The sequence below is a fragment of the Rhinatrema bivittatum genome, chromosome 9 (genome assembly GCF_901001135.1).
Source record: "Rhinatrema bivittatum chromosome 9, aRhiBiv1.1, whole genome shotgun sequence".
Classification (NCBI taxonomy): Eukaryota; Metazoa; Chordata; class Amphibia; order Gymnophiona; family Rhinatrematidae; genus Rhinatrema; species Rhinatrema bivittatum.
In genome coordinates this window covers 261,359,125-261,374,808 of record NC_042623.1, presented here as the reverse complement: position 1 = coordinate 261,374,808, position 15,684 = coordinate 261,359,125, and the positions used below count along the sequence as shown (strand labels likewise).

The window sequence follows — 15,684 nt, the reverse complement described above, 5'->3', positions numbered from 1 at the left end:
TTGCCCCTAAGATTATCCTTCAATTCTCATTACCAACAAAGTTCTCAGCAGTGAACTGAAATCTTGCTCTGTAAAAGAGCTGGTGTCACTCCTTAAGCATGCCAAAACAATTTTGGGTGATACGCAAGCCAATCCCAGCCGTCAAAGCTGAAGTCTTGTCAACTTATCTCACTGTCACCCTCGATGCAATGTAGGAATTCCATGCTACTTGGTATTCTCTACCCAGCCAGTTTTCAAGAATTGCACAGGCCGTGCACTCTGGGTCATGGTCAACCCCCACCACAAACCTACGGTAGTGACACCTCATTTGCTGTGGGCATCCCACCAACCCAGCTGCAGCCATATCTTACAACCATTGATGCTGCCTAGAGCTTTAACACCTCAATACTCTTGTTCAATATCTTACAAAAAATGCTTACTGCTCCAGAGATAGCACCATCCCTCCACAATCCACAGGTGGATACTGCATAATGTCTCCACAATCGTAGACTATGTGCTTAGGTAGGCCATGCAGGTGGAAGATGTGCTTGATGAATATCTGGGTGAGTTCCATGGCTATAGGTAAGCCTGGGAGAGCCACAAAATGAGCCATCTTTGAGAACCGGTCAACGGTTACCCAAATGATGTTGTTCCCTCCGGAGGATGGTAAATCTACTATGAAGTCTGTGGCTATGTGTCCATGGTTCTTCTGGAACTGGCAAGGGTTGGAGTAGACCCCATGGATGACCCGGCGGTATCTTCTGTTTAGTGCAGTTTGTGCAAGAAGCGACGTAGGCGAATGTGTCTTCCTTCATGGTGGGCCACCATGTAATAATTTTGAAGTTTAGACAAGGTTCTACGTTGGCCAGGATGTCCTGAAAGTTTGGAGTCGTGGACCCAAGCCAATAACTTCTTCCTGAGGTTCTTGGGTACGATAGTCTTTCCTGCGGGCACAGCTTGGGTAGCTGCCAATATGACCTTCTCAGGGTCAATGATGTGTTGCAGTTTTTCAGGTATGTCCTCGGAGAGGAAAGAACAAGATAGAGCGTCAACTCTTATATTTTTATCTCCAGGGCAGTACTTGAGCACGAAGTCACTGCCTCTGTTCTGGAATGTGCTGATTATCACCATGTGCCTGTCAAGCCCTCCATTCCCAAACCTATGGGGTTTATTATGTGGGATGTGCTGTGGTGGGGGGTTGCAATTAATTAAATTTGAAGGGTTGGGGTGGGTTTGGGGTTTGTTTGTTTTTAATGTGCCCTTTCTCCCCTCCCCCCCGAAAACGATAAGAAAACCACACAAAATTTTATGAGTTTTCTTATCGTTTTGTCGCCCCCCCGAAACATGACGAAGTAGGAAATATCGTCTCTATTTCCTATTTCGTCGCAAACGAATGCACATAGTACTTACACACTATGGGGTAAATTTTAAAAGCTCTGCGCACATAAATCCAGCCGGATTTACGCGTGCAGGGGACTTGCACGCCGGTGCGCCTATGTTGCATAGGCCGCTGGTGCGCGCAAAGCCCCGGGACGCACGTATGTCCTGGGGCTTTGCTTGGGGGGCGTGTTGGGGCATGTCGGGGGTGGCGTGGCATTCGGGGCATTCCGGGGGCAGGGCCTGGGGTGTGGTGCTGGCCTGGGGGCATTCCGGGGGTGTGGCCGAGGCATCCGAAGCAGCCCCCGGGCTGGGGAGTGGCATGCAAGTTATGTTTGCCTCTGGCAGGAGTAACTTTTTCGACAAAGGTGGGGGGGATTTAGTTAGGGATGGGGGGTGGGTTAGATAGGGGAAGGGAAGGGAAGCCGGGGGGGGGGGGGGCAGAAAAAAATTCCCTTAAAGGCCGCTCCGATTTCGGAGCGGCCTTGAAGGGAACAGGGAAAGTCATCGGGGCTCCCCTCGGGCTCGGCTCGCACAAGGTGCACATGTGTGCACTCCTTGCGCGTACCGACCCTGGATTTTATAACATGTGCACGGCAGCGCATGCATGTTATAAAATCGGGCGTAGATTTTAAGATCTGCCCCTATGTCCTGCAGTCAGGTCAGCTGCAGGCTGCAATCAAGATGTGAAGCAGAAGCCAGGTAGAGGCCAAGATCGCGCAGGCACTTGGCCCATTTGAGGGCATGATCTCCCTGGAAGGGAAGGACTGCATATGGTGTGAATTTTCAAAACATTTACATGCGTAAAATTAGCATATATGCATGTAAATCTTATATTCACATACACACTATTTTATAAACATCAAAATTACATGCGTATTTTCAGTTTTGAGTGCACATTTCGGTATGTGCAAAAGTTGCTATTTTATAGGGATGTGAATCGTGTGCCATATCGTCTTAACGATTGAAATCGTGTGGCAGGAGAAGAAAATCGTGTTAGGCACGATTATTTCGTTGAAAAATCGTTAAAAATCGTTTTTTCCGATTAGTGCGCACTAACGGGAGTTAGTGTGCACTAACTCCCAGTTAGTGCGCACTAACGGGAGTTAGTGCGCACTAACAAAAATTGATACAATTTGACACTTTTCAGGTCAGTTAAGGTCAGTTTAGGAATGAATATGTATTCCTATTGGCTGCCCTCTTATTTATTCATGTTACCAAGGTTCCCACTGACAGTATATGGGGGATGGGAAATGGAAACAGTTGGTAGCTTGACAAAAAAAGTAATGTGATCAGTCAATGTGACTAGAACTTGTGCCCTAACCCTGATACCAGGGGTGTTGTGATCTTCCTGCACACAGTGCCCTAACCCTGGCACCAGGGGTGTTGTGATCTTCATGTACACACAGTGCCCTATCCCTATTAATACCAGGAGTGTTGTCATCTTCCTGCACACAGTGCCCTAACCCTGGCATCAGGGGTGTTGTGATCTTCATGCACACAGTGCCCCATCCCTATTAATACCAGGAGTATTGTGATCTTCCTGCACACAGTGCCCTAACCCTGGCACCAGGGGTGTTGTGATCTTTCTGCACACAGTGCCCTATCCCTATTAATACCAGGAGTGTTGTGATCTTCCTGCACACAGTGCCCTAACCCTGATACCAGGGGTGTTGTGAACTTCCTGCACACAGTGCCCTAACCCTGGTACCAGGGGTGTTGTGATCTTCATATACACACAGTGCCCTATCCCTATTAATACCAGGAGTGTTGTGATCTTCCTGCACACAGTACCCTAACCCTGGCACCAGGGGTGTTGTGATCTTCCTGCACACAGTGCCCTATCCCTATTAATACCAGGAGTGTTGTGATCTTCCTGCACACAGTGCCCTAACCCTGGCACCAGGGGTGTTGTGATCTTCCTGCACACAGTGCCCTATCCCTATTAATACCAGGAGTGTTGTGATCTTCCTGCACACAGTGCCCTAACCCTGACACCAGGGGTGTTGTGATCTTCCTGCACACAGTGCCCTATCCTATACCAGGAGTGTTGTAATCTTCCTGGACACAGTGACCTAACCCTGACACCAGGGGTGTTGTGATCTTCCTGCACACAGTGCCCTATCCCTATTAATACCAGGAGTGTTGTGATCTTCCTGCACTCAGTGCCCTAACCCTGACACCAGGGGTGTTGTGATCTTCCTGCATGCAGTGCCCTATCCCGCCTGCATTACTAGTGAGAGGCTGGCTTCACAGACAGGAGGGAGCTGCCTGACCCTCACTCCTCCCCTCCCCATGTCCCAGCCAGTGAATGGTGTGTGGGTGAGGGGGGGGGGAGGATGGTGAAGGGTGAGACAGCTCCTTCCCTGCATTACTAGTGAGAGGCTGGCTTCACAGACAGGAGGGAGCTGCCTGACCCTCACTCCTCCCCTCCCCATGTCCCAGCCAGTGAATGGTGTGTGGGTGAGGGGGGGAGAGGATGGTGAAGGGTGAGACAGCTCCTTCCCTGCATTACTAGTGAGAGGCTGGCTTCACAGACAGGGGGGGAGCTGCCTGACCCTCACTCCTCCCCTCCCCATGTCCCAGCCAGTGAATGGTGTGTGGGTGAGGGGGGGGGGGGGGAGGATGGTGAAGGGTGAGACAGCTCCTTCCCTGCATTACTAGTGAGAGGCTGGCTTCACAGACAGGGGGGAGCTTCCTGACAAAAATAACAAAAATAATAAACAAACAAGTTCTAGTCACATGAGTGATGATCATCACGTTACTTTTTTTGTCAAGCTTCCAACTGTTTCCATTTCACATCCCCCCAACCATTACCTCAGTGGGAACCTTGGTAACATCAATAGATAAGAGCACAGCCAGCCAATAGGAATACATATTCATTCCTAAGTGACCTTTACTGACCTGGGAAGTGTCAACACTTTGTTTCATTTTCTGTTGGTGTTCGTGAGTTTCCAGTTCCATTTCCCATCCCCCCAACCATCACCTCAGTGGGAACCTTGGTAACATCAATAGATAAGAGGGCAGCCAGCCAATAGGAACACATATTCATTCCTAACTGACCTTTACTGACCTGGAAAGTGTCAATTTGTATCATTTTCTGTTAGTGCGCACTAACGGGAGTTAGTGCGCACTAACACGATTTAACGATTTTTAACGATAAATCGTTAGAATTTCTATTGTATTGTGTTCTATAACGATTTAAGACGATATTAACATTATCGGACGATAAATGTAATCGTTGAAAAACGATTCACATCCCTACTATTTTATAAGAGATTTACATGTGTTCATTTTGCAACTTTTCACATACTTTTACAACTGATAATTATCTTGCATATAGAGTATATTATTGAAACATGTAACCGAAAAATTTATTGGCACCCTCTAGATAATTTATAAACCAGACCAAACGTATTTACATGCCTAATTGTAAACCGTTGTGATGGTGCATTACTAAACGACAGTATAGAAAAGTTTTAAAATACAATAAATAAATAAAATTGATATCAGACTCATCTGCAATTGGATGGGTGGGAGCTCCGGGTGAACTGGGGGGAGTACAGAGTGAAGAAGTAGGAGAGTTTTGATGACCTAGAGAAGGACTGGGTGAAATGGGGGAGGTTTCAGCAAACTGGTGATTTTAATTATGTGTGCATGTTTTAAAATATACTGACTTCCATGTGTAAATTAGGATTTTATATGATCAAGTCACAATTTTTTTGGAGGGTAAAATATACACACATATGTTTTGAAAATATGTAGAAAAAGTATGCACTTCCAATGCATTGCATATATTCATGTTTACTTATTTATTTCAAAGATTTTGTATACCATCATTCGAATATACATCACAATGGTTTACAGGCAGTAACATAAAACACGGGGTATACAATGTTTATAAAATATATATTATTATGCTAGACAAGGGAGGATATAGTTGCTTAAAAGGAAAAACATCACAGACAAAGTGACAACCTTTCAGGGTTCTTGATGTTAATGACCTATTTCAGGATTGTCTGACTAGGCTCGCTCAAAGAGCCAGGTCTTTAAATCTTTTTTAAATTTTTTAAACTCAGTTTCTAGTCTTAATTCTGCAGGCATAGTGTTCCAAAGACTGGGTCCTGCAATGGAGATGATTCTCTCACACACCAAGGTGTGTAAGGAAATATAAGCACCTATGTTGCTTGGGTGTATATGCACATTGTTATGGGCCCTGGAATCTGGGAGATCCACCTGGGGAATGGCACAGGACTGCAAGGCAGGACTCTGAGCAAGACAAGGGCCAGTCTTCTGCCAAAGGTTGAACCCCTGGGTTCTGGAGGCCAGTAGGTCTCTGCAGCAGCAGTACATCATAATGGTGAGTCCAGACAGGCAAGATTTGGCTGGCAGGACAAGGCAGGCAGGCTTGGCAAGCAAGCTTGGCAGGCAGCACAAGGAAGACAAGCTTGGCAGCCAGGACAAGGCAAGACTGGATACTAAGCAAGACTTGGAACTAGACAAGACAAGGGTAAGTCAAGGCAAGGACAGAACTCTGGTACAAGCAAGACTGGATACTGGAACATATAGGACAAGACCAAAAAGGCAGACAAGGGCAGGACTTAGACAAGCAGACAAGGGAATCACCAAACAAAGAACCCTGAAGCCCGAAGGCAGCAAGGTTTGGAACAGGCAGAATAGACCCAAAGGCCCCAAGGCAGGAAATAAGAAAGATTAGGCCTGAGGGCTTCAAGAAAAGGCAAAGCAGAAGGCCCGTAGGCAACAAGGCAAGGTAAAACAAGGAAGAAGACCATAGGCCACAAGATAAGGCAGAACAAAGCAGAAAGCCCGTAGGCCACAAGGCAAGCCAAGAACAAGGGTCAGGTGATAGAGCCAAAAGTGGCAACATGAGAAGACAAGGCTACTATGACAAGATGGATTTACATAGGGCTGGGACTTGAGTGTGGCAAGGGCAAAGAGGAGGAACTGGACAAGACTAGTGGTGAGGCATACTGAGGGCCTCTGCTAGTGGGGAGGCATTATGAAAGTAGGATAAGGCTGCTTAGCAAGCAAAATCCTAATGCACACATTTTATAATCTGTGTGGACTGAGATGCACAGATTATAAAATACTGTAGTAGATTTCCATACGCTCATATATGTGCATATATGGGGCCATGCAGAGATATTTGAAAGTTATGCTTTTAGGCTGTGGTCATACATATTCAATAATGAGTTCTTTTTGTCTTGAATAACCATGTGATGCAGAATTCCTTACAGGTCAAGTGACGCGGGGGAGAGGTGAAGGGTAAAACGTGGATGGGTTAGGTTAAAGAATAGATATGCAATGGCACCAGTACACTTTGTAAATGTCCATAGTAAAAATTGCGTATCCTTTATCACACAAATAATATAAAAAGCTAAACTATTATGAGAAAAGAAAAATCACTTAGAACAACAGATGTTCAGGTGGGGTAGAATAAATAAATAAGAGATCAGAGAATAACAATTCCACAGGATGCAACTGAATCAAGAAACAGGGAAATTGGCATTTTGATGATTCTAGTTAGTACTGCTGCTTTTGTATAACCAGAAGTAACTTCTGTGTGTAAAAACAATCTTGCATTTTGCTCAGTTTAATGAAGCATGTTGTAGAACATTCTGCAGTAAATCTTCAATTGTTCATACTCTGTCTACTGCTGTATTTGGTTCCGATCACTAAGTGCTGAATATTAATTTATTTGTTATGTTTAAGAATGGCACTAAGCTACCAAAGTAATACAAAGAATTCACTCTATGTTGTGCTGAAACAAACCAACATTTTAAATAATGGCATGACCTGCATATCATCTAGGACGCTAACTACACACTATGCAAGTGTGACTAAGGTCTATCTCATGCGTCCAAATATATAATAATCAGTCTGCCAAGAATATGTTTTTTTTATATATGCAAATAAAAAACACTTATCTTGTGGAACATTCATGAGAAGTTTCGGTGAATCACTGAAAGGATTTGCGCTATTGTTTCTTTTATATTCGGAAGCCTGACACTACTTGCATTGTTCTGAAAAGCATCATCTGCATCAAGGGCACAGAAAACAATAACAAAAATAAACATATTTTAGCTTATTACTATGATACATACAGAAAGCAAAATCTAAAATGTATCAGCAATATACAATGTTAAAACTGCATTATGAATGAAATGGCAGCATCATACTGTCAATAAGCAAAATCAAACATCTTTACATATTTTCACCTCATCTACAAAAGTCAGCCCTTGAAAATTCAGAAGTAAAGTAGTGCCTGTCATTTAAAAAATCTAAAATATATATGTCTACCATAATTTCATTCATACTATTTGCAGAAAACTGTCAATGTCTCATATCAATCAAAATTGCTGCCATTTTTAAAGATCTTATGGTGGGAAAATCTTCAACCAATTACACTATGGGCCGGATTTTAAAAGGGTTATGTGCATAAGTTACGCGCGTAACCCTTTTAAAACGCCCCTGCGTGCGCCGAGCCTATTTTGCATAGGCTCGGCGGCGCACACAAGCCCCAGGACGCGCGTAAGAACATAAGAACATAAGAAATTGCTATGCTGGGTCAGACCAAGGGTCCATCAAGCCCAGCATCCTGCCTCCAACAGAGGCCAAAACCAGGCCACAAGAACCAGACAATTACCCAATTGCCGGGTTCTTGCCCGGGGCTTGCCTAGGGGGGGCGTGTCGGGAGTGACGCGGAATTTTCGGGGCGTGTCCGGGGGCGTGTTTCCGGCTCGGGGGCATGGCCAAGTGCCCTGATACAGTGGCCTGTGTCGGGGCCTGCCTCGCCGGCGCGCGTAAGTTACTACTGCCCGGAGGCAGTAGTAACTTTTAAGATAAAGGTAGGTAGGGGGTTTAGATAGGGCCGGGGGGTGGGTTAGGTAGGAAAAGGGAGGGGAAGGTGCAGGGGGTGAATGGAAAGTTCTCTCCGAGGTCGCTCCGATTTCGGAGCAGCCTCGGAGGGAATGGGCAGCGCACGCAGGGCTCGGCGCGCGCAAGATGCACAAATGTGCACCCCCTTGCGCGTGCCAACCCCGGATTTTATAAGATACGCGCGTATCTTATAAACTCCCGCGTAGATTTGTAAAATCTACCCCTATGGTTTGGGAAGATGGAATGAAAGATGACACCATATTAATGAAACATAATCTATTCACATTGGGCCGGATTTTAAAAGGGTTACGAGCATAAGTTATGCGCGTAACCCTCTTAAAAGGCCCCTGCATGCACCGAGCCTATTTTGCATAGGCTCGGCGGCGCGCGCAAGGCCCAGGATGCGCGTAAGTCCCGGGGCTTTGCAAAGGGGGCGTGCCGGGGGCGTGTCGGGTGGGCGGCGCAAATTTCGGGGCGGGGCAGGGGCATGTCAGGGGCATGATGCCGGCCCGGGGGCGTGGTCGAGGCCTCCGGACCAGCCCCTGGGTCGGGTGATGGCGCGCCAGCAACCCGCTGCCAACAATGGTAGGGGGGGTTTAGATAGGGCCGGGGGGTGGGTTAGGTAGGGAAAGGGAGGGGAAGGTGAGGGAAGGCAGAAGGAAAGTTCCCTCCGAGGCCGCTCCAATTTCGGAGAAGCTTCGGAGGGAACAGGCAGCACGCGTCGGGCTCGGTGCACATAGGTTGCACAAACGTGCACCCCCTTGCGCGCACCAACCCCGGATTTTATAAGATACGCGCGGCTAAGTGCGTATCTAATAAAATCCAGCATACTTTTCTTCGCACATGATGCGCGAACAAAAGTACACACGCGTACTGTTTTTTAAAATGTACCCCACAATGTGGCATTCTGTTGATTCATTTAATCATTTGAGGTTACTGTATTCAAAATAAAGATCCAGTGTTTCTCAGAATGGTTCATTGTTGCTGAGATATCACCTCCCCTCGGGACTTATGTATCACCTAAAAAATGGTCCATTTGAGATCTTTAAAACTGTTTGTTGGCCAGACAATGCTTTATAGACACTGTAGTCTTCAGGGTGTTAATGACCTATATAAATCAATGGGCAGGGACATTGAATTATATAAACTAAATTCTTCATAATAATACAATCCAAATTAATTTTGCAACAGACAACATAACTTGACATGGGATGTGACCAGTATCTGCCTGTCAATGTAGAGCTACACCTGTCACAGCAATTACAGGATAAAATGTCTCTGCTGTGATAATAGGACCATTCAATGAAAACAGGTATGCTGCTCTTAATATATGTTCTCTGGTGTTTAGTGATTGTCTATAGGAGATATGAGCTGGTATCTGGAATATATTGTCCATGGTCAATATGTGCCAATGTTCTCTAATTAGTCTGGCAACTCCATGCACCAAATTTGAAAATTGCAAATGCATGTGAGGGCTTCTGGGGGCTGATTTGTATTATAGTAGTTGGGTTCAATCTGAAAATCTTCTTTATAATTATGCTGGCTTGACAGCTTTCTTCAGATAGTCTCTTGCAAAAAACATTATTAAATCTTGTCAACAAAACATATAATCTGACATCTCTGACAAAATCCGTTGTATCCTAAAAGATTGGCTATTTAGCAACTCACATTTAAAAAGGAGCTGATGACGACTTTGAAACTGCACTAAGTTGTTGTACTCCACTGCCTTGCAATGTAAGTTGTTAATAATGGATGACCCCTGTTTCCTGGTGGTCCATCTCTCGGATATGGGACAGGACCTCTTCTTGAACACCTCGAGGCAGGCTATTTACAAAATATTATTGACACAGCATCCTGGTACTAGCAACGGTAACATGAAATAGACTTAGTTTTTGGGTACTTGCCAGGTTCTTATGGCCTGGATTGGCCACTGTTGGAAACAGGAGGCTGGGCTTGATGGACCCTTGGTCTGACCCAGTATGGCATGTTCTTATGTTCTTATGTGTTGGAGAGCAGGTCCCAGGTAACCCTTATTGCTACCTGGGCACTATAGCAGGGGTACCCAAGCTGGGAGGGGGAGGTCACCAGTTGGAGGCAGTGTACCATGTGTGGTTCACCATATTTTGATGTGCTGGGGCTATCTGCTGCCAGGGCTCACTGGCCGCGGTGCGGCAGTAATCCAGATACCCCCTCCCCCCCGTTCGATTGGGCAGTTACCTTGCTTGGGTGGGACACGTGACTTGCAATGCCCAGGAGAATTACCTTCCAATAGGATAAGACCTTACTTGATTGCGGTGGAGGTGAAGTGCGGCATGCCACAAAGGGGGTGTTTATTAGTTTGGTCTATGTTATGACTTAGGTACATAGTTATGATTCTATATTGTTATTATTAATAAAGCTGTGGCCAATTTTGGTCTCTGTGCTGTTCTGAAATGTGTGAGCGATTGCTGTCATGGCTCCCCCCACACCTTAACGACAACTGGTCGTGGCTACCCGGGTTACTAAAGAACTCCGACTTTCTCTTCAATCTTTGGTGTTAGAGGACTATTATAGCATTTATTTACATTCAGCTCTTGCTCTCGATCCTATAATTATGCCAACAAATATGTGGATTGGCAGTTTCTTATGTTTAATGCTGCTTTTCTTACATTTTTTTTTAAAAGGTTTCTTAACATTTAAATACTATATCTTATTCATTCACACACATTCTTAAATGTTTCCTAACTAAATTGAATATGTTTTCATGTAAGTTAGGCCTCAAATGCAGGCTGTAGCAGCGCAGCTCCTATGACCCTCGGTGCAGCTTCATTTTCAAAAGTGTTCTATAACTATCAGCTGACACTGGTTTTTTTTTTTCTATCCATGATGTCATTATCTCAGTTAAGTCATAGAAAACTTTCCTCCTAATCCATTTAAATATACTATATATTTATTTATTTTTATTTATTTATTTAGATTTCTATATTCCATTTTTCACACTGCTTCAAAGTGGATTACATTCTGGCAGAGGAGAACATGGCAAAAGGGAAATTTAGGAATCATTAAAACTTTCCTAAAGAAAATAATTTAAAGATCATTCCTGTGCTTTACCAAAAATCAAGCATAATTCCCCAAGCCTGCTTACTCATAGCATCAGGTTACCATGGAGTTGCCATGGGATCTCCATGGCAATGGTTTTGGAATTCTCAGCCTGGACCAATTTTTTAACTGATGGACCTTGTTTTCTCATATCAGCCCCATTATTATTATTATTATTGAATTTCCATGGTAAAATCCATTGAAATAAATTAATGACCACATAAAACCAAAATTAAACAACCAAATGTTTTAAAATCATCCCCATGCATATCCTTATCTTGCTTATGTGTAACCCTCACAATCACTCCTGTGTAAACCAATCCCAGGGACTACAGGCTCATTAATATTAATTAAAAAATAAATAAATAAAATATTTTAAACGAAACTAATGGTCTAATATGTATTTAAATGCCCCCCTCTGGTGACCACCCCCACTAAAAGGAAGTTTGTGGGATGTATTGGCCATTTTTTTACCCCAGGGTTCCCCTGAGTCAAATAAGATGAATATGTCCATAAATAGACATTTTTCATACCAAATTCTGGTCATGGTCAGGTTAGTTGCCTTCCCCTAACTTGACCACCACCATTAAATTTTAACTTTTATTAATTTTTGGAGTGATCCTAACCACATTGGTGCAGGGTACGTCAGGGTGATTCCCGGGGGCTGTAACTTAAGTGGGAGCCTCTACGCTGGCTGCCCACCTGAATCACACAATTTTTTAAATTTTAAAGTTGCTTGTTTTATTTTTAACTAAAATGCATACATCTCCTCCTTTATCTGCTCACCGTTCCTCTCCATATGCACACAAGAACCTTTCTGGCTTTTGCCATTTCTCTATCTGTTTGACCTCCTTGAGATCGTCAGATACGATCACTCCCAGAACCCACTCATGTTTCATGCATAGAATTTCACCACTTATTGGTCCCTTGATGTTCAGTATCTGAATGTAATTCAATTTGAAGTTCCTGAAAAGCAGAATAAATCAACTAAATAAATAAATAAAATATTTTCCTGCCCAAATGCATGACTCTGCGTTTTCTAGCATTAAATCTAAATCTTAGCTTTCATCCTCTAGACAATTCCTCAAGCCAAAAGTATGAATAATAAGCCATGTTTATAAAACAGAGAAACCATTATCTGGGTTACTGAGGAACATTAATGATTTTTTTTTTATGTTATCAACCTTTCTTACTTTTTTACCCCAGGGTTCCCCTGAGTCCTATAGAGTAGGACTATACTGTTGAAGCTGTTAATATCTTCACTGTCAACACTGAACATTGAGATTATTTCTATCTTTTTCTAAAGACTGTTTTGCTACCTGCAAAGAAATGTGGTTTGGGTGAGTTACTTGTACAGACAGTGCTTCAGATAAGAAGCTTGAAATGATTCCTAGGGTTCATCAAAATGAGTTTTCAGCATCAGTCATACTTTCTGTTTGCTTCCTCTAAAATTCCCTGGGCTTCTAAAGGCTGACATGCCTGGCTAACTTCATCTTAAAGTGATGAATACATGGGGTTCCTTTGCGTTTGTTTGGTATTGAGATGCAGTTGGTCGTGGTGACAGTATGGTCTTATTCTTGAAGAGGGAGAGCTTGATGGTAGTAAATTCCCCCTCATTACTTTTCTTATTTATGACCTTGAAGTTGACTTTATCTTTTTTTTTTTTTTTCATTAACTCTTATTCCTGAGTTGCTGGACAGATTTTGTTTTCATGTGATCTAGTTTTTCCTCTTGATTCTCTTTGATTGCCCCCAGCAGCCCAGGCGCCGACCGCGAGGCTCCTCTCCACCCGCCGGCCTAAACCCCGCCCCCGACCGGAGCGCACCGACGACGTCGACCTGCCGCGTCCCGCCCTGCCAGCCAGGACAGCCAACCAGCAGCCGCCCCAGCCGGCATTTAAATCCTACCGCTCGCCGAAGCCGGCCTCTTCTCCTCGATCCAGCGGCAGAGTGCGAAGCCAGGCCTGCGCTTTCGGCGCCCAGGACCCGCCGGGGTAAGGCCTCAGTAGCACCCTTGCCCCCAGCAGCCCAGGCGCCGACCGCGAGGCTCCTCTCCACCCGCCGGCCTAAACCCCGCCCCCGACCGGAGCGCACCGACGACGTCGACCTGCCGCGTCCCGCCCTGCCAGCCAGGACAGCCAACCAGCAGCCGCCCCAGCCGGCATTTAAATCCTACCGCTCGCCGAAGCCGGCCTCTTCTCCTCGATCCAGCGGCAGAGTGCGAAGCCAGGCCTGCGCTTTCGGCGCCCAGGACCCGCCGGGGTAAGGCCTCAGTAGCACCCTTGCCCCCAGCAGCCCAGGCGCCGACCGCGAGGCTCCTCTCCACCCGCCGGCCTAAACCCCGCCCCCGACCGGAGCGCACCGACGACGTCGACCTGCCGCGTCCCGCCCTGCCAGCCAGGACAGCCAACCAGCAGCCGCCCCAGCCGGCATTTAAATCCTAACGCTCTCCGGCGCCGCGCGCCGGGCGTCGCGCGCACGAAGGAGCGTGACAAAGGGGCCCGCCCCTTTGTGCGCCCCTTCGTGCCGCACCTAAGTGCTGCACCTAAACTCACCCTCCACAGCCTCCTGCACCACCCCATACTCAGGGACACAAAGCAGCTCAGCCCTTTCTGCTTCATACCTGCGGCCCCACTCCTCTCCAACTCCCACTGTGATACACAGCCTGGGGGTGATCGAGACAGAACAGGAGAGAAGCACACAGCCTGAGAGAGCGTGAGAATCGCCGACCGGGAGAAATTAAGAAACACGCTCCTATAAAGACTGTTCTCTCAGCCGCAAACTGAACTACGTGCAACGGGACCCCCTTCCTCACTATCTCCTCCTCCGCTACCTCTCAATACGGACTCTCGCCACGCGGTGAGCAATTGAAAGTTTTTGTTTTTGTTTCTCTACTCTGTACCTCATCCCTATTTAAGTTTTGTACCATTCTGCCTCTAATTGTAACCCGCTGATATCCAGACTGCTGAAACCTGCTGACTTACTCCACTACCAGATCACCCTCCTCCTCCCCCTGCACCTCCCCTCCCACCTGACTATCAAGGTACCAACTCTTCCTACCTGTTCCTACCATTCCTACCTGACCACGAAGGCATCAACATGGCTGCTTACCCAATCCCTCGCATTCACCACCCTTACTCCAGACTTCCTCCCCCCCCCCTCCTTCCCCGCCATCCATCACCTCGCCGCAAATCCCTTATCCCCATCCTCACCTCACCCCTGACTCAGTTCCTCGGTCTCACCACCCTCTCCATTATACTTATGAATGCACAATCCATATCTAAAAAGACACTAATCCTCAACGACATACTTGCAGACTGCACTCCAGACATTTGTGCAGTCACTGAAACATGGCTCAAAGAATCAGATACCGTCCTCATAAACCAACTCCCATCCTCCCTCTATGACATCTTCCCCATCCACCGACCTAAAAAAAGAGGAGGAGGACTCCTCCTAGCAGCCAAGAAACAACTTAACCTTAAACCCATCAGCATAGCAGCCCCGCCTAAACTTGAAATAGGTCTCTTTAATGCAGCTACCCTGCAAATATGTCTAGTATATGCCCCCCCTACCGTCCTTGAGTCCAACCCATCCCCCCTAATTGAATTCATTATAGAATGGATAAAAACAGATACCCCTTCCATCATCCTTGGAGATTTTAATCTCCATGTTGACTCACTCCCCCCTACTGCATCATGCGAAACGTTCATTCAATCGCTCCTTGCCATAGGCTTCCAACAAATTATAGCATCTCCAACTCATAAAGCTGGTCACACGTTGGACCTAATGTTTATTAACTCCAGCTTCCAGACCTCCAACTCATCCACCTGCACCCCGGTGCCTTGGTCCGACCACTACCTTATTGAAAGCAGACTCGCCATGAAGAAACCCCTCCCAACTAACTATCCTGCTCACACCACCATCATATCCAGAAAAACCTGCCCCAGCGACAAATTAACTGACGCACTAGCTTCTTCCCTACCAAGACTTATCTTATCAGACCCAGATACAGCCTTAGCATCCTGGCATAGCCTCACAGAAGACATTGCCAACAAACTATGCCCAATCACCGAACGTATCATAAATACCGCAGTGAAACCCTCTAAGCCATGGTACACCCAAGAGTTAAAAACCCTTAAATGCAATCTCAGACAAAAAGAGAGAAAATGGCGCAAGGACCCAACCCCCCAACTATCCTCCAGCTACAAAACAGCCCTTCATATATATAGACTGTCCACCCTTAAACATAAGCGAGACTTCTATGGAAAAAAAATCCATGACTATAATTTCAACCCTAAAGCTCTTTTCTCCTATGTCGCTAGCCTTACCACCCCTATCCCTCCTACCATTC

General features: G+C 45.9%; 1 long non-coding RNA gene across 2 annotated transcripts in view; it reads right to left on the bottom strand.

The window, feature by feature from the left end:
* Positions 1–7,304: 7,304 nt before the first annotated feature.
* LOC115099053 overlaps positions 7,305–15,684 on the bottom strand; it is a 297,401-nt gene continuing 289,021 nt past the window's right edge. For both annotated transcript variants that reach the window (XR_003858672.1, XR_003858673.1), the window contains one exon: positions 7,305–7,414. This is a non-coding gene — a long non-coding RNA (uncharacterized LOC115099053). The remainder of the gene's footprint in view (positions 7,415–15,684) is intronic.